The 26,800-nt window shown below is 42.8% G+C and overlaps 1 protein-coding gene across 5 annotated transcripts in view; it reads left to right on the forward strand.

The window, feature by feature from the left end:
* TJP2 (tight junction protein 2) overlaps positions 1 to 26,800 on the forward strand; it is a 134,610-nt gene that overhangs the window by 54,103 nt on the left and 53,707 nt on the right. The window lies entirely within an intron of this gene.

The raw sequence follows: 26,800 nt of genomic DNA on the forward strand, positions 1-26,800 counted from the left end.
GGTGGCTTCTCTTGTTGCAGAGCACAGGCTCTAGGCGCGTGGACTTCAGTAGTTGTGGTGCGCAGGCTCAGTAGTTGCGGCATGTGGGCTCTAGAGCAGAGGCTCAATAGTTGTGGTGCACGGGCTTACTTGCTTCGCGGCATGTGGGATCCTCCCGGACAAAGGCTCGAACCTGGGTCCCCTGCATTGGCAGGTGGATTCTTAACCACTGTGCCACCAGGGAAGTCCCTACATGGGCTTTTTTAAGGTTAAAAAAGAAATGTTCCCTAAAACGATTTAGAACCTACTTCGTCCCCACAAGAATTTTTATGACGACCCTTGTAAGAGAAAGCTCATATAGCTGGCAAATTTATGAGGGTCTGAGGTGGCATTCCCATTAAAAATTTTGCAAAACCTGTATAACAGTAATGGAGAAAAGTTATCAGGCACTCAGTCCTAACATCCGGTATTGGCAGTAGCTAGTTCCAGGTTTGAAGGTTACCTAGGAAAGCAGTCGATTAACTTTGTACGCTGCCTATGGCACCGTGTGAGGAAGAGAGTTCTGAGTTGGAAAGTACCTGCTTCCGCTTTTGCAGCTTGATTAGAAAATGCCCTTCTTGGAACTTAGCATCTGACTGCTAGAGCCTGGGCAGGCCTGCATGGGCCTTCCCATGACGGTGACTGTTTCATTCGGGTTTTTTAAGGGGGCTCGCGCCTCCATCACCCAAAGCTGTGTCAGTCTCGATAACCTGTGAACTCAAAAGGGAGACTCAGGACTGTCATATTGAAAAAATGGCTATTAAATTAAACATTTTCTCTGCCTTTTTTTGCTGTCTTCAAAACAGTGTTGTTTCCAAAGTGTGCTGTGCAGACAGATTTACAGGTGGCACAGGGAGGGACATAGCCCATTCTTTAATTACTGTGCATGACCCTTGTAGTTCAGGACTAAAAAACATAAAGCCGGTCACCAAACTCATTTATTTCATGGATAGATTGCTTAGAATGAGGCAAAAATAAGTATGAAATAAAACGGTGAGTTCGACTTAAGAAAAATAGTAAATTATCAGGATGAGTGGTATGAGAATAAGGCCAAAACTGTGAAGACAGCCCTTGAAATCTGAGATTTGGAAAATACTCTTAAAATACGAGTGTGACGCTTAGGTATGGAGAGCTAGGTGTACCTCAACCACACCTTAAGGAAAGTCGGACACAGAATGGCCCAGAAAAGCCAGGAAAGTTGAATTTGACGGACTTTGTGTCTTAATATGCGCATCTTGCTCTTGTCCACCCAGTTCTCTTTTCTGTTGCTGCAGACAGTGTATTCGTGAAGCTATTTAATGTCTTCCCTAAGTCTCATTCCTTTCTTTGCTTCCCGCAAGCCATTCTGCAATTTTAAGGTCTGTTGGTGTGACATTTGTGGTAGGATAGAGTGAAAAGGGGGAAATGCTTTGGCACTCCTGGGGGACATCACTCTGTTACCAAGTGTATCTCAGTCACCATCCATCAGCGCCTAAGAATACAGAGACCCAGGCAGCCTCACATGTAATGCATCTAACTCTTTAAAAATGGAGCTTTTATTGGGTCTGCAGAATAGGCTTTAACAAGGATTGTTGTAGGAATTGGAAGTCTTGAGGTAGGAAAAAAGAAACCCTGCCGTGACCTGGAGAAATGAGCAATTGAAGTTCATGTTCATAATAGGTGAATAAAACCACAATAGAAAACACTTCGCTTCAGTCAGCAGAATCCCTAATTGTATGTCTGTGCATACTCTTTATGAGAAGTCCTAGGCTTTCAATTAGTAACTTTAGTCATTTAAAATCAGTACAGATTTGTTTAGTGCCTCTGCCAGATGGTTAAAGTTAAATCAGGTCTTTAACCTTAAAAACATAATGCAGCTTTTCTTAGTCACTTATACACCATTGTGTGTTGCAAACCATAGCAGTATAAATTTCTGTAATAATGAATGTTTATTTTTACTTTCAAACTAAATATTTAGCCTGATTAGAATATTCATAGATTATAGGTTCTATTTGTGTTTCTCTTTCCCCATCATTGTGTGTGAATGTTGAGGGGTTGGAGAGTTTGGAGGGTGGCAGGAACGGTAGTAGTGGTGAAAGACTCTTGATAGATCCTTTGAGAGTAAAATATTTGTTGGGTGTTACATAGGAAGCTCTACTGACCCCAGAATTTCAAATTATACCATTAATTATGGCAAAGACTTCATGTCACATCCTTGAATACAAATGTTTACTGAATTTTACCCATATGCATATGTAAACATGGATTTCAGAGTTAATATGATAATTATTATTTGTATTGTAGACTTTACTCAGCCATATGAAATATATACATTATGTTCACAAGAGAAAATGACATCATCTTTGAAAACTAATTATAGTATGCTTCATCTGACACCCTATATAAGCAAGGAACTAAATGTATAGCTATATATTTATAGTTAGTGACAATATAGTTAGTGACAAGTCAGAGGCATTTAGAGAGAATATATGTAATACATTGTGAGAGAGAATTATTGGGATAGTTTGCTGGTCGGTAAGAGTTATTAGGCTGTAATTAATAGATAATGATTAGAATCCAGTTGTATCTTTTTTTTTTTCTTTTTTTGGGGGGAGAGCGGTGCCATGCCACGCAGCTTGCGGGATCTTTGGACCCTGGCCCCCCTGCATTGGAAGCCTGGAGTCCTAACCACTGGACAGCCAGGGAATCCCAGAATCCAGTTGTATCTTTGCCATTGTATGTGTTAGAAAAACCTTTGATAGAGATGAGAGGACACTGCAGATACTCTAGACTTTGTCGCTTAGTTGAAGGTGAACCGGGGAAATAATGCATTCTAGTCATCAGTAGGACTTACTGACCTTCTCTTCTAAGACTTGTAGCTTCTTGGAGCTTTGTTCTTCGGAGGAGGAAATAATGTTCCAAGTGTAGCTGTTTGTTTCCATCCGCTGAGAGCCATTTCTTATAAGGGAAGTTTCCAAGTCCTAGGCTGTGGGGTTCCTTCTCTGCCTCCTCTTGCCCGGAGCACCTGAGAGCCTGGGTGGCGGGGAGAAGGGGTGATGTACCTGTGTGAGGCAAGTAGCCCGTTCTCAATCCTAGGAAGGCTGTTGCCAAACATATCTAGCAAAGCAGAATGAAATTCTTTGAAGGAGTTAGTATTAGCAAAGCTCGTCCGGACTTCCCTGGTGGCGCAGTGGTTAAGAATCCACCCGCCAATGCAGGGGACACGGGTTCAAGCCCTGATCCGGGAAGATCCCACATGCCGTGGAGCAACTAGGCATGTGCGCCGTAACTACTGAGCCTGCACTGTAGAGCCCACGAGCCATAACTACTGAAGCCCACACGTCTAGAGCCCGTGCTCCGCAACAAGAGAAGCCACCGCAATGAGAAGCTCACGCACTGCAATGAAGAGTAGCCCCCGCTCCCCGCAGCTAGAGAAAGCCCGCGCACAGCAATGAAGACCCAACGCAGCCAGAAATAAATAAAAGTAACAATTTAAAAAACCCGATCTTTAAAAAAAACAAAAAACTCATCATTTCTGCTTTTGAAAAGAATGAATAGTTTAGAAGAAACTTCCTGGTGAGCTCATTTTTAGAAGTCCAGTTTCTCCCTTACCCTTCTTCACTCGGGCTGAATCATTTGCCTCCTGGCCTGTGACAGGTTAGCGTGCACATGCCAGTGTTTATTCGAGCCCTTATCACATCTGCCACCTGCCAGTCATTTCCCGTCAGCGTCAGCCGTGAGCCCCTCCCTGGTCTGAGTCATCTTGGTCACCCCAGAAGCTGACAGGGCACCAAGCACATGCACTAAGTGTTGACCACATTGTACTGACTTGATCAGAAGGCTTGTTGCATAAACTAGTAAGAATTGAAGACATCGAGAACTTAGAAAAGTGGATTCCTGACATTGATATAGTGAGTGGATGATAGTTTGTCCATAAGAAAAAAAAAGGTGTAGAATTTTATACAGACCGTTTCTTTAATGGTGTATAAGCTATTCTACGAATTAGCTTGGTGACTTGAGCTAAGGCGTGTAATTCTAGTTCTGTTTCTTTATAGGGAAATCAATAATTATATTTGATCAACTCTGAAGTCTTTTACAGTGCTTAAGATTCTGAGTGTTTGGTATAAAGCCTAGAGAATATTCTAGGTAATTTCTGTTGGTTCGTGCCATCTTTAAGTGTTTCCACACTCCTTAAACAACTTGTGTGTGTGTTTTCTTTCTCTCTGTTTTCTCTTTTAAGAAGAGAGCCAATGCATTCTCTCTGCAAAGCAACTTCCAAAGAGTGGCTGTCTTGTTTAGCTCATGAAGTGATGGAAAGATCTATTATTCAGTTGCAGCTTAAATAATGTACCAGCTCAGTGGGTGCTGAATTCTCTTCCTCACTCTGCAGCCCCAAGCCAGCAACTGCAGCCATCTCCCAGGGCTTCCTGAGAATCGTTCTTTCTCCTTCCTCTTTCCCTCCATCCTTCCTAGTAAAAGCTGCATCCTGGGAGCCTCCAGCACCCCTCCTTTCCCCATGGACTTCTCTCCCAGGGACCGCATTGCCTGTAACACGAGCATGGAAGGTAAGGCAGGCCTGCCACTGGGAAGCCTTTCTGATTTGTTCTTCACAAATGCGCTGAAGACGGGCCTCCTGGTGACTGTCGCAAGACCTCATTCACTGTTACTGACTGATGTGAAGTCACTCGCCAGCAGCCATGTTTCAGGGTTACCTCAGGCACATCAAAGTTTTTCTGCCTAAGTTCAGGGAGAGCACTTCGCCTGCCTTGGCCCGGTCTGTTTAGTGTCTGGGTGAGTTTTGAGACGGGAGAGAGATTTGTGGCATCTCAGACACCCATTGAAATTTTCCAGAAATGGAACTGGAAACATTCGTGCTTTTCCTTCTGGCGTTATTGTTAAGTGTCTAAAAACAGTCAGGTGGCGACACATTGCAATGAAGAGGCAACGAGTTCATTTTGAACATCGGTGGCCTTCTTTCTAGCAGAACCTAATTTGGATTTTAATCAAAGGTCTGGGGGAAGTATTTGGTCTGCTTATACTGCTTAAGCACACAGTTTGCAGATGTCTTTACTCAAGAGTCAGGAAGAGGCAGGAAAGGTAGACTCAATTTACCAAAGAACTGAGGTGAAAAACATTTACCTGAAACTGAGAAAAATTTTCCTGTGGGAACAGTGGTATCTTGGGTCTGTCCTCCAAAGCCTGCTTACTCACAATGGAGCTTTTTCTATATTATTAGTTTTAATTTTTAAATTGAAGTATAATTTACAGACAGTAAAATGTACAACTCTCAAGTGGAGAGCTTGATTTTTTTTATTGTAGTAAAACACAATAAGATCCACTATTTTAACCATTTTTTTTTCTTTTAACGTCTTTATTGGAGTATAATTGCTTTACAATGGTGTGTTGGTTTCTGCTGTATAACAAAGTGAATCAGCTATACGCGGACGTATATCCCCCATCCCCTCCCTCCCAACCTTATTGCAGCCACCACCACTATCCAGTTGCAGAGCCAGATGAACTTTTACGTGAATGTATTCACCTGTGTGATTACCACCTGGATCAAAAAATAGCACTTTCCATCACTCCAGAAGGTTCTCTCGTCACTTTTCCGACTGTTTACCACCCCACCCACAAGAGAACCTCTCTCCTGACATCTCTCACCATCCTATAGTCTTGCTTCACCTTGAGAGGATCTGTATAAATGCAATCAGCATTTGGGGTCTGGTTTCTTTCCTCAGAGTAACCTTTGTGTTGTTATACAATTCAGTAGTTCTTTTCTTTTATTGCTGAGTAGTAAATACTCCATTTGTATGAATTTACCAGTTTGTTTATCCATTCTTTTGTTGACGGATATTCGGGTTGTTGTCAGGTTTTTGTTTTGTTTCTATTATGGATGAAGCTGCTATGAAAATCACCTATAGCTTGTTCTGTGGGCTTACGCACCCATTTCTTTTGTGTAAATTCCTAGGAGTAGAATTGCTGGATCATGGGTTGGAGATAGGCTTACCTTTCACTCTGTGTGTTTAACTTTCATTTTGTGATGTTGAAGTCAGGCAGACCTGGGTGTGAATTCTTCTTGTCCTGCCACTTACTTGCTTGCCCTTAGGTAATTTACTTTTCTCAGGTTCGGTTTTCTCAGCTGTGAAATGGACATTACAGACCCTCTGGGTCAGGGTTCAGTGAAGAAAACAGACATCATTCTAGCTAGTTCAAGGAGAATGAAATTTAATGGAGAGAATTAGGTGCCTACAGAGCAGGAGGGCCCATTGCTAGTCTCTGATTTGCCCCCTAGAAAGTTAGAAAGCTGCTGCTGCCCTGAGCCACGACCTCCAAAAAACCCTTTTACCGTCTCAGCCTCTGTAGCCCAGAGGAGGCTGATATGATAGGGAGCTTGGAGGTAGCTGCAAAGCTCAGGTCTGGGAAATCAGTTTTTGCCTATGACTGCTGCTACAGGAAAATGAAAACAAATGGCATCTGCTTCCCTTCATCCTTTTAGATCTTAAATAAATACTTGCACCTCATTGGTACCCTGTTGGCAAGGGGATTGAGGGCTTCTGGTCTCTGGGACTAGAGGAAGCTGAGTGCCAGCAAACAAAAGGCATAGATGCCTCCTGGGGTTGCAGTGGCAATCTAATGGCAGTGGTTATAATTTACTTGTATCATCATTATTACTGAGGACTGCTTTCTATAATTCGTGTTCAGAATTATAGAAATCAGTCCTTTGACTTTATAATCACCTGCTGGAGTGTGGATGCTACCATAAGTCCTACCTGTCACATAAGGTATTGTTTCTCTGAAGGGCTTCAGATTCTCAACTGCTCTGTGATTCTTGGTACTTTTCTATATGAGTAAGCTTGAGAAATTATAGTTTGCTAGCCTACAAGTTAATACAGACTGAGAAGTGACTTGATTCTAAGAGCTGCTGCTTTTACGTATAACTTTATGAAACGTAATGAGTATTTTCTTTTTGAAGTCATTTTGATTTATTTGTTTTAATTTTTTTAAAATTTTATTGAGGGCTTCCCTGGTGGCGCAGTGGTTGAGAGTCCGCCTGATGATGCAGGGGACACGGGTTCGTGCCCCGGTCCGGGAGGGTCCCACATGCCACAGAGCGTCTGGGCCCGTGAGCCATGGCCGCTGAGCCTGCGCGTCAAGAGCCTGTGCTCCGCAACGGGAGAGGCCACAACAGTGAGAGGCCCGTGTACCGCCAAAAAAAAAAAAAAAGTTGATTTATAATGTTGTGTGAGTTTCAGGTGTACAGCAAGGTGATTCTGTTATACATATATATAAATATATATACTCTTTTTTAATATTCTCTTCCTTATAGGTTATTACAAGATATTGACTATCCCTGTGCTATACAGTAGGTCCTTGTTGGTTATCTGTTTTATATATAGTAGTGTGTATGTTTTAATCCCAAACTCCTAATTTATCCCTCCCCTGATTTGTTAGTTTTTAATAAAGTAAAAGGTGATATATAAATCTGGTTTATAGATGGGCTGAAGAGAATGTCCCCTTTTCCTCCCTCTGTCTTCTTTATCTTTTGACAAGTTAGATGGTAAGAGATTCAATCTTTATGCTATTTTGTGCCTCAGATCTCATGCTGACAGCACATTCTAGTCTACCAAAACATTGGCAATAGTGTCTGTCCTACTTCTACTTATTTGTGAAGTACGAGCCATAATGTATTGTTCTTGAAACATTTAAAAATATAGCCTCAATTTTGGCAAAATCCTCCCTATAATGATGTCTCATGTGGAAAGAACTGAGTTTTTCTTATTTTAGAATGTCTGTGAATCTTCCCTCTCATTCGAATAATTTTCCCTGTGACCCTGACTGATTAGGGACCTTACTATTATTGCTTTCAGGAAAGTAGCTAGAAGCAGACTGGCCAAGCAATTTATTGATCAATATTTTATTTTAGGCTTCTATCTACAGTGCTACTTCTGAAGGCTCCTTTCAGAGAAATTTGAAGCGATAAGGAAAGCATATATTCTGAGGGCCAAGATAAGCATGAACAGTAACTTCATTTCAGCCACTTGTTTAGCGGTTAGAGTGAGCTGGTTCTGTGCGAAGCTTGCTTAAATTTGAATGTGCTAGAAATATATTGACAGAATCTCCTGTTTTATCTCTTTTTCGCCAGACTTATCCAGTCGGCCAGGACTAACAATGGATGTCCAAACAGTTTACAGTGGCTAATACAATGCACAAAGGTTTTCTTTGTTTGGAGAGTGGAAAATAGAGCTGAAAGGGAGCTTCTTAAGGGCACTGACCTAATTCACTCCTTCACCAAAAATGATTGGTTAGAAACATGTAGGTATTTCTGATCCAGGTGCCTATAAATATTTCAGCTAGTAGTGTTACAGCCTGAGGAAGGGCCGTGTGGTGCTGCTTTGTGTATTTTTGTAAAATAGCTTTATTTTTATTTGACAATATCCTTTAAAATTAAGGAAAAAAAAAAAGTCAGGTTCTGGCATGAGCTGATATTCCACAGAAGCTAGGGGATTAAGAAAGGCTGCTGGCATTGCGTCATCACCCTCCTCAGTCCTTGAAACCTCGTATTTGGGGACTGGTTAGTCATCTGCTTTTTAAAGATAAAGTTCTCTGTGGGCCATTCCTCTATAAAATGTGGGGAAACAGAGCTTGGTTAAAAATAAAATTAGTTCGGGCATTGCTAAACTTTCTGAATTTCTTAAATTTCGTGGTTGTGATTTACTTTGTCCAGAAATCGTGCATCGGTGATGGTTTTGCTGTTTATTACCACAGAATATTTGCAGGCAGTATGCACTGTCTTAAAGAATCTCTCTCACTTATTAATACAACAGGAGCCAAGGAGAGTACACATGTCACTGGGCGGGGGTGGGGCGAGGAAGCTCACTTGGCTTTAGCGTAGTAATAAGCTCCAAGGAACAATGGCATTGTTGTTCTCAGTTGTCTTTGAGTGTGATTGGATAATCACATATAAATGTTGGCCTGATTGGATTATATCCCAGTAATGAACTGTCCTGAGAAAACAGCAGTCATATATCACTCCAGTCACCAGATTTGTCCTTTTGGCTTTATATACGGGATAGTGATTTATGCAGCCAAGTGCCCTGGCAACTGGGGTGCTGTCATGTCCGTCTGTCTGTCTCTTTCATCTCTTCCAACTTGGGTATGTTGGCTCTATTTGTGTAGTCTGCTACATTGGATAGGTTATTATCTTCCTGAGAAGCCACATAAGCTTTTTGATTGGGTTGAGCTTAGTCAAAACGAATGCTTGGAAAACAGTGAACTGCCAAAAAAAAAAAAAAAAAAGTCCTCAATTAGATGTAAACTTCAGTGCGTGTGTTTATCCTTTCGGAAGAGCAGTGTGTTTTCCACGAGGCCTGGATTCTGCCTAGTGTTGGGAGGAGGGTCACTTTTAATGTGGGGGGTTGATTGTGAGTTCTCAAGGGCGGTTCTGATTCTTGGCATTACCAGTCCAGGCATAGAATAGTTGCTCATTAAATGAAGGAAGGTGAGAGGAAGAGAATGGAGACGGTAAGTCCTAAAAAACTGAAATGAGATTGGCCTGGGTATGTTTTCTCTTGCCTTGCTGTGTTCCCCCTCCCACCTGCCCCTCCCCCAAAAAAGCACTTTATAGGTAGCTTGGAGACTGTTTGAAGCTGCAACATCCATTCCATTATTGGACCAACAAATGTAAAATATGCATTAATGGAGTTTGTAGAAGGGCTCTGAAGCTGTGTCCTTGATTTTTGCAAATAGGGGTGTGTTGGGGGTTGGCTCACTCAGCTCAGTTCCCAAGTGTCCATCAGAACTCCTGATGTCTCTGTAAAATGCCTAATTGTGAGGGGGCCCAGGACACAAAGTAAGATGCAGTCAGACCTTTCTGTAGTGAAGTGGTTGATGCAGTGTTAGACCCTTGGTACAGATCTCACTGAATCCTCCCAACCAATTGGGGGTAGGTGTTAAAACCTGATTTTTTATTTATTTATTTATTTTTTGCGTGGACCTCTCGCTGTGTGGCCTCTTCCGTTGCGGAGCACAGGCTCCAGACGCGCAGGCTCAGCGGCCATGGCTCACGGGCCCAGCTGCTCCGCGGCATGTGGGATCTTCCCGGACCGGGGCACAAACCCACGTTCCCTGCATCGGCAGGCGGACTCTCAACCACTGCGCCACCAGGGAAGCCCCTAAAACCCGATTTTATAGGTGAGGACACCGAGGCTCAGAAATGTTAAGTAACTCGTCCAGCATCACATAGCTTGTACGACAGGGAGGGAATTTGAGCCAAGGTCCCTTTAATTTGAAACCTATAGGTGCTTTCAACTCCCAGCCTCTGCTTTTCAGAATCATATGAGCAGAGAAATAAGAGGGAGAAGCTAACGGCCCTCTGTTGATTTGAAGGATTTTACACATTATCACTGAAAGTATATAGAAATTTTTCCTTCAGGGAATCATGAGTCACAATGAAATATCAGTGTTTTTAAGAGATGTTTTCATTCTTCAGTGACCCATGTGTGTCCATTACTGTAGGATGCCCCAGAGACGCTAAGGTGTGTAAGACACAGCTTTATGGGGAAGTAGATTTCATAGACAACTAGTTAAAATCATAATTTTGTTATAGAAATATTAAGACTGTCTTGTCAAGTGAGAGGGAGTCCACTGTCTTCAAGTCCACAGCCTCTAGTTAGAAATGACTGTGTAATCCCATCCCACAGAAAACAATTGTAATTAATGTCAAGAAAAACTGGTTGTGGCTGCAAAGCGTCTGGATTGTGGAATTCGAAAGAATGTTCATCTTTGATGTGCTGTGTTTGTGAACTTGCCTGTTAAGGATCGGAATTCCATCACGAGTTTCATCAGGGTCAAAGTACATCTTTTAAAAAAACACCGAGAGGTGTAGGTTACCAGGCACTCACACTTAGTGGGAAGTAGGTCATCTTTTTCTGATATCTAGCTGAGACTGCAAGCATTGATACAGTGAGCGTTTGGGTTGGGGATAAAGGTAGAGAGGGAATTTGGGAGCCAGAACATTTTGCTGATGGAGCAGACATTGTGTGTTGGGAGTTCACCTTTGAATGCTTTGGGGTAGGAGGACCTTGAAAGCCAGAGCAACCAGCAAGGGGTAGAAAGAGCTAGAAAGGCTCCAGATATAAACTTTGGTTCTTCCTGTTCCCCCTGGAGTCTTATTAAGGGTGCTTTTGTCTTTTCCTCATTGCCTCACTGCATGGCTTCCTTCTCCCAGGATCCAGAATTGATGAGTTCGATGAGCTTCCATGGACAGTCTAATAAGGTTGACACAATTAGAAATGCTAATTATTGGTTCTAAGTTCAGCCCTGACACAAGCTGGATATATAGAATTCTGACCAGATTCTAATTCTGACCAGATTCTAAGTCAGACTTCATGGTGGGCAATGGAAACTTCTAGTGTTTTCACGTTCTCTTTAAATTTGTCTTGGGTTGTGGGTGCCGCACCCTTACTGTCTTTTTGTGAGGGTACACAGACAGCAGCCCAGCTTGAGGTCGGGAGCAAAGGTTTTTACTTCTCTGTGTCCAACACATCTCCTCATTCTTGCCCAATAAGCGTGTTGATAATGCGCCTACCTGTAGTTAATCATCCACTTGGAGGATTATCTGAAGCAAGATTCTGATCTCAGGCCAGTTTCCCCTGTGGTATGTGATTGGAAATTGTGAACAAGTTCAGATTTTTTAGGTAAAATATAACCAGAGAAGTTAAGTTGCTACCAAAACCAAGTGTACTTCACTTTGTTTTGTTTTGCTTTTTAAAACATTTTTGGCTGCATTGGGTCTTAATTGCGGCACGCGGGATCTTTCTTTGTTGAGGCATGCGTGGGATCTTTCGTTGCAGCGCTTGTGCTTCTCTCTAGTTGTGGCGTACGGGTTTTCTCTCTCTAGTTGTGGTGCACAGGCTTCAGGGCGCGTGGGCTCCGTAGTTTGTGGCACGCGGGCTCTCTCTTTGAGGCGCTCGAGCTCAGTAGTTGTGGTGCGTGGGCTTAGCTGCCCCCGCGGCACATGGGATCTTAGTCCCCGACCAGGATGGAACACGCGTCCCCTGCACTGGAAGGTGGATTCTTTACCACTGGACCACCAGGGAAGTCCCGAGTTCACTTTGAATTGACCTAACTTTTGTATTATGTACCCACTAAAAACTTATGCCTTATTAATTAAAAAAAGAAAAGAGGGCTTCCCTGGTAGCGCAGTGGTTGAGAGTCCGCCTGCCGATGCAGGGGACACGGGTTCGTGCCCCGGTCCAGGAGGATCCCACGTGCCGAGGAGCGGCTGGGCCCATGAGCCATGGCCGCTGAGCCTGCGCGTCCGGAGCCTGTGCTCCGCAACGGGAGAGGCCACGACAGTGAGAGGCCCACGTACCGCAAAAATAAATAAAAAAAGAAGAAGAAAAGAAAGAAAGAAGCAAACAAAACAGGATTATCCCCAAATAGTGACTGGGTGCTGAGTATAATTCTAAGGCTTATTGAGGATAGAAGTGAAAACCAAGGTGAAGGAAAGCAGGAATCAAGAAGTGTGTGCACCTCTCTGTGTGCTGGTTGTGAGCACCTCGCTGGCTAAACGTGGTGCCTTGCTTGGTGAACAGACACCTGCCCATCTATTACTAGTCAGTTATTAAATTTTGCATAAGTGTGGACTAGGGGTTGGCACACTATAGCCGGCTGCCTGGTTGGGCAGTTTTTTGGGTTTTTTCCTGCTGGTAGCTAAGAATTATTCTTACCTTTTTTTAATGGTCACATTTTAAGTTGCTATTTAAGTATCTATTTAATATCCTCTACTTGCAAAGCCTAAAATATATACTATGTGGCCCTTTAAATAAATGTTTGCTGGGCACTAGTTTAGAACTTCCAGAAGCAGGATGCTTGGTTTCTAGGCAGTTTTTCTGCCGTCTGGGTATAGGTATGTCAGATGCTGACTTATGAAAGGTTCTGGCTTTATGAGGACACTCTTGTCCAAGGTCCCCCTTGGCTATGGGAAAGCCAGATGCAGAAGAGTATGGATCTTAGCACTGAAGGGCTGGTTTGCTTCTGGTTTCAGTCTCGGAAGGTGACTGGTAACAGGCCAGTCGAGAAATTATGAGTGTAGACTTCCTCTGGTTAAGCAGTAACTTAAGTACAAGAAAGTGTGGAGAAAGTATATGTCAAAGCTCATTTTGGTTTTAAGATGTTGAAAGGCCATATAACTGAGATGTCCCTCTACGATAAAACATGTGTCTGTGTTTTGGATTTTCTTATTTATGCTCTGCATTTCCAGCTTTGGAACAGATAATGTTTGTCGCATTTCTAAGTTGTTGGCTATTTCATTTCCAAACAATTCATTCTTTCCTGTGGCGGGGGCGGGGCGGGGGGAACTTCAAAGATATGATAAACCACCATCATGGTCAAAGTCGTGAAGAAATGTAACGCAGAAGAGGAATTAATGGATTTGGAAAGGCTTGAGGCTGATAGATCAGTGACTGATACCCCAGTTCAGTACACATTCACTGCCATTGTTCTCTAGACTATTCCAGGCCTTTCTGTATCCTAAAAAAGGCAACCTTTGAGAGTGGGGACTGTGTTCTAAGTCGATAGGCCTTTGTTTTCAAAGCCTGAGTCATAGTAGATACTTAAATGCTGAATGACTAAATGCTATCTATTTCCAAAATCTTTTATTAAATGTGTATCATACTGCCTTTTTTTAGAGTGAGATTTATTTAATATAGGAAGTACTCTTCATTTGTGTGAAACTTTCTGGTTTGTAAAAACTTCCACATAGGGCTTCCCTGGTGGCTCAGTGATTGAGAGTCCACCTGCCCATGCAGGGGACACGGGTTCGTGCCCCGGTCCGGGAGGATCCCACATGCCGCAGAGCGGCTGGGCCCATGAGCCATAGCCACTGAGCCTGCGCGTCCGGAGCCTGTGCTCCGCAACGGGAGAGGCCACAACAGAGAGGCCCGCGTACAGCAAAAAAAAAAAAAAACTTCCACATAAAATTCCACTTGATCTTCTCAAGAACCCTGTGAGGTGGGTATTAACACCTGAGATGTTCAGCAAACTTAGAGGTTTTACAGCTGCTTAATGACAAACCGAGAACTCATCCACTGGCAAACTAGAACAGCTGGAGAGTGTTGTGTTGTTGTCTGGACCCTGGCCCCAGCCCTCCGGGGAAGCAGAAGCCTGAGTCTTCTGGCAAATGCAGTAGAAGTCCTTACCTGAATTTTCTTTCAATAGACAGGTTTTGGTTGTTGCCTTTCTTCAGATGAGCACTCTTTTTTTTTTTGGCCGTGTCTCGGGTCTTGTGGGATCTTAGTTCCCTGACCAGGGATTGAAACCTGGGCCCTCAGCAGTGAAAGCACTGAGTCTTAACCACTGGACCTCCAGGGAATTCCTCCTGATGAGCACTCTTGATGGTGCAGTTTGTTCCCTTGGTCCTTTGGCTTATTTTGGTGTCTGCATCCATTTCTCAGAATGCCTGGTAAACATTCCTGTTTCCTGCCCTGATAGCAGTTTCTTGCCCACTCCTAAATTATGTACTTGCAGAGGTGGCTTTGGAACTTGGCTTAGAAATTATGGTTTGCTTTATTCTTTCCTCACAGTATAAGGGGATCTTGACTGGGGCTTAAACCCTTGGGTGGGCCCTGGGGTTCAGCTGCCCTGAGAAAGCCGTTACTGCCCTGGGAATTCAGTGCACCTCTCCCTTACTTCCTTCTTCCCACCTCTTGTACCCAGTAATCTACTGGGGCTATTGACCTAGGCTTAGATTTCTTCCCTGCTTCTCAGTAAAATGAGGACTTTGGACTCAAATATATAAAACTACAAATCCACTTGTGCCATTGATCTGCCTCAGACTTTTACTTACTTTACTCATAAATGAGACCAAGATCTTTACTGAGACCCAGGCTCCCCCATCTGCCTCCCTCTTTGTGCCTCAGCCGTGGTGGTGGTCTCTCATCTTGTCCTCCATCAGTGGGTTGCATTCCCTATTTCCACGGGGTCACTAAGAAGGAAAGCCTTCCCTGATGTCCTTGGAGAGGCCAGTTCTTCCTATTCTAGACCTTTCTGTACTTGCCCTTTAAAGCACGTGTCACAGTTTTAGTTCTACAGTTGCTGACAGGCTCCTTGATTTACAGCTGGGCCCCCATTAGCCTGTAAGCTCCATGAAGGCAGGACCTTGTTTATTTTCCTCACTGTTTAATCTCTAGTGCTCAGTACAATGCCTGGCATGAAAAAGGTGTTTAATAAATATTTATTGAATGAACCAGTGAATGGACTCCACATTCTACGTGAAACTCTAAATCCTGTAACTTTTTCTCCTGGAATATGTACCACCATACCAATTAGGTCCTGCGATTAACAGTTAGAAAATGCTGTCTTCTACCTTCCAGATGGTTTAAATTGCCTTGACTATCCCACAACCAGAGCAGGGTCAAAAACCTCATAGGATGTTAATTGATTGTAATATCTAGTAGCTTTTTAAAAAATATTAATGGGTGACAAATAAAAGTGTAATTTTTCCTCTTTTAGTTTTCTCCTTCGAGTTGCAAATGTACCTTGCCTCTTATAAAAGCTATAATGGTGGGGTTTTATTGTAATTTTTAAAGTTTGTTTCTAATCTCCCCGAATTACGTTTTGAAGTTTTAAATTTGAAACAGCAGTCTTTTTTATTTCTGCATCATTGCGCCACCTAGTGGGTTATATGTCTGTTACTATGCGGTGGCCTTTGCTGATTTCCTAATAACCACAAATTCCACAAAAGGGAAATGTTGGGTGCCTTTTTATGCTTTAAGATCACATACAATTTCTGCCAACAATTTATGTTACTTGGCATAGGCAGGTTTTTTGAGAGGAGCTCAACATTGTTTAATTCAGAATTTAAAAAATAATATTGACTTATATCTGAAATTTCCCATGTCACCAATAAAGGAAAACAGTGGCAAAGAGTGGGGACAGGAGGGTGTCCTACACATTTTTTTATGGACTGTCCATTCAACTCACTTTATATAATAACGCCATACAAGATACTAGATCAAAGAATGTGGTCTCTTTCTAAGTTTAGCAATAAGGCTGTTTCAAACATCTGAACTTTTTCTTTCAATTTTGTCATGAGAAGAAAAAATTAGAAGCCTAACTATTTAGGTACAACTTGCTTCCATTTCATCTGCTCTGTTTTCTTATTAAGTCAAAATCATTAGTAAAGCTTGCTGATGTGCATTTTCATTATTTTTAATAACTTGCTTGGGCTCCCACCTTTCATTGGTGTGGGAGCTGGATGTAGGAAACCTCACCTTTCCCCTTCCTGTCTCTAGTCTTTGCTGTCCCCTCCCCTGAATGGAGTGTATTCTTGAATAACCAAGTGGGTCTTCGTTTTCCTCCGTTGATTCCCTGAGATACAGTACACACTCATTATTCTGAATGTACCGTGCAGGTACACATTCCATTGTCAAGTTTATGATATTTAAAATGTACAACAAATATACAACTCAACAACAACAAACCCAATCAAAAAATGGCAGAAGACCTAAATAGACATTTCTCCAAAGAGGAAATACAGAAGGCCAATAGGCACGTGAAAAGATTCTCAACATCGCTAATTATTAGAGAAATGCAAATCAAAACTACAATGAGGTATCACCTCACAACAGTCAGAATGGCCATCATTAAAATGTCTACAAATAGCAGATGCTGGAGGGGGTGTGGAGAAAGGGAACCCTCCTACACTGTTGGTGGGAATGTAGGTTGGTGCAGCCATTGTGGAAAACAGTATGGAGGTTCCTCAGAAAACTAAAAATATATAGAATTACCGTATGATCCAGCAATCCCACTCCTGGGCATATATCCAGACAAAACTATAATTCAAAAAGATACATGCACCCCTACGTTCATAGCAGCAGTATTCACAATAGCCAAGACACGGAAACAACCGAAACGTCCATGGACAGATGAATGGATAAAGAAGATGTGGTACATATGTACAGTAGAATACTACTCAGCCATTAAAAGAACAAATGCCATTTGCAGCAACATGGATGCAACTAGAGATTATCATGCTAAGTGAAGTCAGTCAGAAAGAGAAAGACAAATACCCTATGATATCACTTACATGCAGAATCTAAAATATGACACAAACGAACCTATCTATGAAACAGAAACAGAATCACAGACATAAAGAACAGACGGGTGGTTGCACAGGGAGAGGGGGTTGAGGGAGGGATGGAGTGAGAGGGTGGGGTTAGCAGATGTAAGCTATTATATATAGAATGGATAAACAGCAGGGTCTGACTGTATAGCACAGAGAACTTATATTCAGTATCCTATGATAGACCATAATGGGAAAGTAAATTTTAAAAAGTATATATATATGTATAACTGAATCACTTTGCGGTACAGCAGTAATTAACACAACACTGTAGACCAACTACTTCAATTAAAAAATTAAAAATAATAAAATGTATAACAAATACTTAGGCAGTTAAAGCCATAAATTGTAAACTTCTAAATCTCATCTATAGATTAACGATTTAATAGAAAATTATTGTGTCTCTTACTGAGAGCTAGTTAAATTAGTGTTTTCAAAGGGTCATTTGCTAAGTTATATCGATGTGCCTACAGGAGTTCAAAATATTCTTTTCCCCACAATCTCTTCCTTTTCTTGCAGGAAAAGTTTTAAAAGAATACCAGAAGGATCTTTAAAGTATGGAAACAAGCACTGCTTCTGTAAATAAGTAGTATTTTGTTCTCAAAATGACATTTGACTCATCTTGATACAGCACTGTAAATTGCTAGAACTTGTTCTAAAAGTAATAAGTCAGTACACATGAAAAGGCTTAGAAATGAGTATGCTCTTTAATTCAGAAATACTGCAAATTATGGGGGGGAGTGGCTACATGCACAACAGTGGCTGCCATAGTATTTGTTATGTAGCAAAAATATTGGAAACAGGGCTTCCCTGGTGGCGCAGTGGTTGGGAGTCCGCCTGCCGATGCAGGGGACACGGGTTCGTGCCCTGGTCTGGGAGAATCCCACATGCCGCAGAGCGGCTGGGCCCGTGAGCCATGGCCGCTGAGCCTGCGCTCCGCGGTGGGAGAGGCCGCGGCAGTGAGAGGCCCGCGTACCGCTAAAAAAAAAAAAAAAAAAAAAAAAAAAAAATATTGGAAACAGCATTAAAGGATTGCTAGGGACATGGCTAATTATTTACTAAATGTGGCTGTTTGTTTACAGTTAATTTAAATTAAAAGTTAGACATTCAGTTCTTTAATTGCAGTAGCCACATTTCAAGTGCTCAGTAGCCGCAAGTGGCTAGTGGTTACCGTATTGGACAGCACAGCTACAGAAAGAACACTGTCATCATGTGCAAAGTTCTGTTGGGGACCCGTGCTTCTCCACCTTTAATGTGCACATTAATCACAGGGGGGCTCTTGTTAAAATGCATATTATAATCCACAGGTCCAAGGAAGGGCTTGAGATTCTGCATTTCTATGAGGCTCTCAGGTGTTGGCAATACAGTATCTAAAGGTGAGGTTCTTTATGTTCCTGCATTTATTCCCCAATTCTCACAGGAAAGGCATGTCTTTGAGGCTCAGGACTCTGTCTATAGGCTTCCTAACTTTCTGGGGATTAACCAGGCACACTGAAATATGGCAGAAGCGTCATGTTGCTCCTTTTTTAAAAAAAAAAATTATTTTATTTATTTATTTTTGGCTGCATTGGGTCTTTGCTGCTGCACACAGGCTTTCTCTAGTTGACGCGAGCGGGGGGCTACTCTTGGTTGCGGTGCGTGGGCTTCTCATTGCAGTGGCTTCTCTTGTTGCAGAGCACGGGCTCTAGGCACGCAGGCTTCAGTAGTTGTAGCACGCAGGCTCAGTAGTCGTGGCTCATGGGCTCTAGAGCACAGGCTCAGCAGTTGTGGCGCACGGGCTTAGTTGCTCCGCGGCATGTGGGATCTTTCCCGACCAGGGCTGGAAACCATGTCCCCTGCATTGGCAGGCGAATGCTTAAACCACTGCGCCACCAGGGAAGCCCCATGTTGCTCCTTTCTGTGTGAGCCATCCTCTGATGGTGCCTTGGGTCTGGGAGGGACAGTTGACCTTGGGTATTTAATACAGGGCCAGTCCTGCTGGCAGGATTTAGCTGACCACACTAATTGGTTTTCTAACCTGCCTTTTGACAAAGCAGTTTATATACCTTGGTACCAGCATGGGTGGTGGTTTGTACATGTTTGTTTTTTTAAGTAAAGCTATGTTTTAAAGTTTATGGGCTTAGATTTAAAATCATAGAGTAGACAGGGCTGTGTCTGTGTTGCCAAATTAGCTCCTTTTTTGGCTTATTAATGGCTTCTTTGTGATTACAAATAAGAATGGCCTGTTAAATTATAATTATACTTTGTAACGTAGTGTAGCAGAACTGTGAACATAGAGGTCTTAAATGTAATTATCTGTTGATGGTGTGTTTTTGTTTTTGCCTCGTATCTTACTAAAATTGAACTTATGCAGATCCGGATTCAGATCATGACCATCCACTTACTAGCTGTGGAGTTGTGTGCGAGTCCCTTAATATCTCAGGATATGTACATATATGTATGTATATATATATATAAACATATATATGTATATATATGTATATAAAAATGGGTTCCAGGACCCAAGGTGGATACCAAATTTCAGGGATGCTCAAGTAAGTCCCTTATATAAAATGCCATAGTATTTGCACGTAACCCAGGCAGTTCCTCCTGTATACTTTCAGTTATCACTAGATTACTTATAATATCTAATAATATAATGTAAATGCTATGTAAATAGTTGCTTGCATGTGGCAAATTGAAGTTTTTTTAGTTTTGTTTTTGTTTTTTTATTACAGTATTCATATTTTATTTTTCTTTAGTTGAAAGATACTGGAAGTACGGAAATATAGCATCACTGTGAAGAAATCCTTTTTTTTAATTTTTATTTTATATTGGGGTATAGTTAATTTACAATGTTGTGTTAGTTTCAGGTGTACAGCAAAGTGGTTGTACATATACACATACATATATCCATTCTTTTTCAGATTCTTTTCCCAGGTAGGTTATTACAGAATATTGAGTAGAGTTCCCTGTGCTATAGAGTAGGTCCTTGTTGATTATCTGTTTTATATATAGTCATGTTTATATGTTAATCCTAAACTCCTAATTTATCCCTCCCCCCCCCAAAGTTTTGCTTTTTGGAACTTTCTGAAATTTTTTTTTTTTTAATATATTTTCAATCCATGGTTGGCTGAATCTGCAGAACCTGCAGATACAGAGGCCAACTGTAATATGCATTAAGGTTCCTCCATGTCTTTTCATGGCTCCATAGCTCATTTCTTTTTAGCACTGAATAATATTTCCTTTGTCTGGAAGTGCCACAGTTTATTTATCCATTCACCTACAAGAGGGACGTCTTGGTTGCTTCCAAGTTTGGGCAGTTATGAATAAAGCTGCTAAAAACCACATGCAGATTTTCGTGTGAACATAAACTTTCATCTCCTTTGGTTAAATACCAAGGAACATGATTGCTAGATCGTATGGTAAGAGGATGTTTAGTTTTTTTAAGAGCCTACCAAACTGTCTTTCACAGTGGCTGCACCATTTTGCATTCTCACAAACAGTGAACGAGAGGTCCCATTGGTCCACATTCTCACCAGCATTTGGTGTTGTCATTGTTCAGATTGGGATCATTCTAATATGTACGTAGTGGTGTCTCATTGTTACTTAAATTTGCATTTCCTCGACGACTTGGAGCATCTTTTCATATGATTATTTGGCATGTGTATATCTTCTTGGTGAGGTATCTGTTGAAGTCTTTGGCTCATTTTTTAATCCAATAGTTTGTTTCCTTATTGCTGAGTTTTAAGAGTTCTTTTGTATATTTTGGATAACAGTCCTTTATCAGATGTGTGTTTTGCAAATATTTTCTCCCAGTCAGTGGTTTGTCTTCTCATTCTCTTGACATTGTCTTTCACAGAGAAGAAGTTTTTAATTTTAATTGAAGCTTCTTAATTCCTTGTTTTGTGGATCATCAGGCCTTTATGTTTTCATATGTAAAAAGGGAGGAATTTTATAGTTTTTGGAAGGATCAGTGGTCAAGAGCCATAAAGCATTTAGCACAGTGTCTGGCACATTGTGACGTTCGGTTAATAATGGTGTACGTCATGCCCCCTCATTTAAACGTGTTTTCACAGGGGCACAGCCGTTAGGGAACTTATACCTAACTGGTTATTGAAAGAGCCAGAAATGAAATAAAATAAAGTCCAACCCTATTCCCTTCCTGTACTCTCTTCTTACCAAGTCACTGAGGAAGAGTTACTGAGCTGGATTGACTGAACCCAGGCCAACTGCTTGAAAGTGACCATCATGCTTTTTAAGATGTTCTGAGTTGTCAGAGTGATTGGATCCGTTGCAGGTCTGGTGCCCAAGCACCAACAACCATGGCTTTTGTTTTTTTTTTTTTTTTGGTTGGTTGGTTGGTTGGTTGGTTTCAAGGCCAGGGACCAGTCATCACTCATGGGTAGGTTCTGAAAGGCACAATCGCTGTATAGTGAAAGAGGCAACGTACTTCAGTCGAAAGGATACAGGCTTTGTAGCCACGCTGACAAGGGTTAGAATCTATCCTCTGCCACCTTTAACTTGTTTTATTGTAGTTAATCATACTCTGGGAGAGTATGATTTCTTCTGGGAGAAAGAAAACAGTTTCTTACTTGGGAGTGGTCCCCTTACATTGCTGCTGCAGAACTAATGGTGGAGACCTTTACGGAGAGTGGTGATTGTGTGATGGCAATGGGCAAGGCTCTTTACAAGCATTACTCCATTCAGTCCTCACAACAATTATAATAGGGTAGGGATTTTGAGCCCATTTTATAGATGAGGCAACTGAGCCTCAAGCAAACTGCTCAAGGTCACAGAGCTTGTAGAGTGTGTGAGAGATGAACGTGGACCCAGGCATGTGCAGTGACCTACAGGGCTATTCCCACCATGTTATGTGGCTGCCATTGTCAGGGGTATTTATGACAACCCCACCTCCCCATTGAAGGTTTACTGGCCTGGATTTTACAGTGTTTTTGTGGGAGTTTGCTTCATTTCACCCTGTGAAACAGATGATGATATACTTGTTTTCACCAAGTGGCAATGGAATTGAGTGGGTGCCCAAGGTCATGGATCAGTTGGGAGGGGCAGAGGCTTGGCTGGAAGTGCCTTCCTGGGAGTCTGGGTTCATTGCTTTGTGCCTTTCAGCACAACTGCTTTCAAAACTGCAGATTGCACCCCTAGGAATACTGTCATCCTCTCCCAGTTCTCTATTATTTCCTTAAATACGCACTGAAATTTTACCTTAGGTAGGTACTCTGGTACCCATCAGCAATAACTCTAGAATCTAATCCTGTGAATTCTGTTGAGCTATCAAGAATCCCTCTTTAAACTTCTGTGTGTAGCTTTTTTCTTTAACCCTGGTCACACCCAGGCTGTGTCCGCTGTGAGTTGTGTGCTATGAGCACACCGTGCGCACTAGTTGTTCCCCGTCAGTGCTTACCTTCGTGAGTTGTGAAGGGAGGGTAAGGAGCTAGTGGTGACATTGAAGTCGCATTTGAACATGAAATACTTATGGAATAAACTATGAAAGATTTTTTTTTTTGAAACCAAGAATTACATAAGGAGTTGTTTAACTCACTGCTTACTAGTTTACTGCTACCGGGAAGGGTTTGGCTTTGAAGAGACACGGGCAAGTGCCTTGAAGCCAAAGACTTGGTTTATAATTTTAAAAACTACTCATTTTAGGAAGAGCAATTTTTCGCCTTTTCTAGGGAAAAGGGGCTCCTGTGTACTTATTTGACCGGTGTTTCAAAACTGGGTCTGGTGAAGAGAATTTTCACTAATTCACAGCCATTAAAATAAGGCCAATTTCCTGGGGGAAGGGTGGGGGGAGGGTGAAACACAAAAGCCCTGTGATCAGCTAGAGGTAGGTGGGCTCTGGTTTGCCCACCCATCCTGAGGCTGGCTGGCTGTTTGTTTATACTCTCTCTTGAGATGCCTTCTAAAATGACATACTGGACACAGCATAAAAACACCATAGGGGGCTTCCCTGGTGGTGCAGTGGTTGAGAGTCCGCCTGCCGATGCAGGAGACACGGGTTCGTGCCCCGGTCCGGGAAGATCCCACATGCCGCGGAGCAGCTGGGCCCGTGAGCCATGGCCGCTGAGCCTGTGCGTCCGGAGCCTGTGCTCCGCAACGGGAGAGGCCACACAGTGAGAGGCCCGCGTACCGCAAAAAAACAAACAAAAAAAAACCGCCATAGGAATCCTGGTGCAGGTAACCATTAGCCCAGTTTATACTGGTGGTGGTCTCCCAAGATTTCTTATCTGCTGTATGGAGCCTCCTGGGAACCTTGATGATTTCACTTTGTGCTCCTTCTGTCTTACTTGCTTTCTTCCTCTCTCCTTTTATTTCCTTCTTTATGAGGTGTCCACATAATATTTATTAAGGGCTTAGTGTGTGCAAAGCACACATCACATTCTACACATAGAAAAGGAATCAAATCTGGGGTGGGGCTCCAGCCTCACATCCGTATCTGACAGCGTTAACTGTGTGAATTACGGCTTCAGCTTTCCTGTTTGTAGAATGGAGACAGTCGTAGCTAACTCACAGGGTTGTGGGCATCAGTGAAAAACTGAGAGCCATGGGCAAGGTGCCTGCTGAGTGTTAATGGCTTCCTTCCGTTCCAGTTCCCATAGCCGTCTGGTCTCCTGTTTGCAGGATGGCTGTGTGTTTTAAGACTCCCAAGCTGTAATTAAGTTATTTAGCACATCTGTCCGTGCTGAGGACGTAGCATCCCATGTGTGTTATTAAACAGCTTACTTCCCAGCCACACCGAGTACTTGCAGTGACTTGCACACACCTTACAGATTATCCCTCCTGCTCTGCGGTTCCCTCCCCAGGTCATCCACCCACCCGACAAGTTAGTCATCTTTCAGCACTGAGCTCGCGTAGAACGCAGGAGGGCCTCCCCTGCCACACTTCCATCCACTGCAGACCTCCCATCCCGGTTATTAATAACACGCATTCATGCCATCAATTTCACATTGTATATACCTGCCATTACTTCAGGGGTCGCCTTGCTCCAGCTCCATGTAGCCTTTTTTCTTTCATGATTATAAGCTTGTTTCTCACCTCATGGCCTTTGCATCTGCTGTTCCCTCTCCTTGGAGAGAGGTCGAGGTTTTCTTATGATTCATTCTTTCCACTGTCGCATCCCATGGCATTTACTGCTACTGGAGATTATAATATATGTTTACTTGTCTGTTATCTCCGTTAAAATCCTCCCTGTGAGGGGAGGACACTGGGTTGTACTCCCCCCGGCATCTACAGCAGTGTCTGACACCTGCTGGGTTCTTGGGGAATATTCGTTGAACGAATGAGCCTTGTATATTCGTCTGCTGTTGTAGTTGCATTGACTTGTGGTTACTGTTTACGTGTCCCAGTTCCCCGCTGCACTGTGACTGCCTGAGGGTGGTGATGTAGGGTAATTTTTCTTTTATCCACAGGGCGGGTGTCTAGTTGCTCGGTAGATGTTTCTCGAATATGTGGCTATGGAAGTTAGGGATCTTGGAAAAGGTAAATCCCTAAACTATTGAGATTTTCTCATGGAGGCAGCTGTCCACCACAAAGTGTCCTTTTGATGCCACTGGTAGAATAGCTGCTCATCAGAACAGGCTGCAGGGGTTCTGATGGCCTTTTCACTAGCGGCCCCTCCTGCCTTTCTTTTTTCAGGGTCTTTGCCCTGTGCTGTTCTCTGGGTCCTGCACAACCCCACCCACTCCCCAATTGTATTCACTCTACAGACCTCATCTCAATGTCCCTTGCTCATGAGAAACACCTCCCACTCCCCACTCAGCCAGGTAGGTCAGGTGCTAGCTGCTGTCAGACTTCCTGAAGGCAGCGCTTTGTATGATCTGATCTTCATTTGATCCTCAAGGTCTGGCATACTGTACTTGGTAAACATTTGTTGAATGAATGAGTAAAGAATTAGTATATGTGCACACCTCCATTCATAGCAGCATTATTCACAATAGCCAAGAGGTGAGAGGAACCCAAGTGTCCATTGGTGGATGAATAAATAAAATATGGCATATGTATGCAGTGGAATATTATTCAGCCTTAAAAAGGAAGGAAAGCCTGACACATGTTACAAGGATGAACCTTGAGGACATTATGCTAAATGAAATAAACCAGACCAAAAAAGTCAAATACTGTATGATTTCACTTACATGAGATATTCAGAGTAAATTCATGGGAACAGAAAGTAGAATAGTGGTTGCCAGGGGCTGAGAGGAGAAGGAATGAGGAGTTGTTCAATGGGTATAGAGTTTCAGTTTTGCCAGATGAAAAAGTTCTGGAGATTGGCAACAAAAAAGTTCTGGAGATTCACAACAACGTGAACGGACCTGACACTACTGAGCTGAACACTTAGAAATGGTTAAGATGATACATTTTATGTTATGCAGTTTTTTTTAGCACAATTTTTAAAAAGAGTGAGCGATGGTAGAGACTGTGACTTTTGGAAATCATTGAAGAAGAATCTTGAATTTTTAACTTGTGGGATGCCTATGAGTTCTGGGCAATATGCATAAATGTAAGGGAAAGAAGTGTTTATTTCCTCATCAGAGAAGCAGGAGTGTTTACTAAGGACAGTCACAGTAAAGGAGTGAGCTGCTTTGTGCCCTCTGTCCTTGCTTCTCTGCGCCTGGGGCCCTGGGCTGGTCCTGTCTGGTCAGCCGGGGTCGCGTCCTGAGCATCCCCTCGGCTTCTAAGGGTCCTGCTTCAGTGGGACTCCTTTGTCCTCCCTGCCCTGCCCAGTGTAAGATTTGAAACAAACTTTCATTCATTTCCTATCCTATTTTGCTGTCCCAACACTTCTGAAGGACTTACTCTTGTAGGGTCCAAGGGAAGGACGTGAACATGTTCGAGTGCCCGTTCAGCAGTGCACTTTGTAGGGAAAGGTTGCCTCATCCCAGGCTGACATTCGCCCTCCAAGGTGTAGGTGTGTTATCCCCATTTCGTGAAGGAGACAGATTATCCCAGGCCCACAGCTAAGTGACGGAACAGAGATTGCCCCCAGATCGTCTGCCTTTAAAACTCACGTCCTTGCGTCTGCTTCAAGTTGCTTCCTATATGGTCTGCATCTCGTGGTCCACGTTTATTTCACATCTCAACCTTAAATAAGTCAGGGGGCTCACTCTCACTCGCTCTGGCCCATTGATGTCACATACACTGTGGTAGTGAAAAGGACCCCCAGCTCCCTGAGACCATGCTTCCAAAATCCCAAGCCCAACTTTCAAACCCCCGGTATCCCATACAGTCTTTCTTAGCTGTTCAGAAACCCAAAATGTGCTTTTCCACCCCACCCCCACAAGTGGTAAAGACAGAGAGAGAAATGGATAGCAGGGCGCTTTATTATTCTTTTATCTTCGAAATTTACAGAAAGGGGAGAGAGAGGAAGAAGCTCTGCTTCGTGAGCATTCTGTCCCTGCGGTGGCTCTGAGCTGTACCAGCAGCCCAAGTACAGATTTACGTATCTCCAAGGATGAGCAACTTCTTATCTTCATGCCTTTTAATTTTCTAGGTAACAGTAGCAATTCCATTCTTCTGAAACATTACCAGTAGCTGTTCAGCCGGTTTATGCTTTTCTTGTGTGTGTGTGTGTGTGTGTGTGTGTGTGTTCGTATGTGTGTGTATGGGAGCATCTATGTAAATAAAACTTCTCTACGTGTCTCTAGAATGCCCTACTTACTTAATAATTTCTACTTGGATATT

Source organism: Phocoena phocoena, chromosome 6, assembly GCF_963924675.1.
Source record: "Phocoena phocoena chromosome 6, mPhoPho1.1, whole genome shotgun sequence".
NCBI classification, from domain to species: Eukaryota; Metazoa; Chordata; class Mammalia; order Artiodactyla; family Phocoenidae; genus Phocoena; species Phocoena phocoena.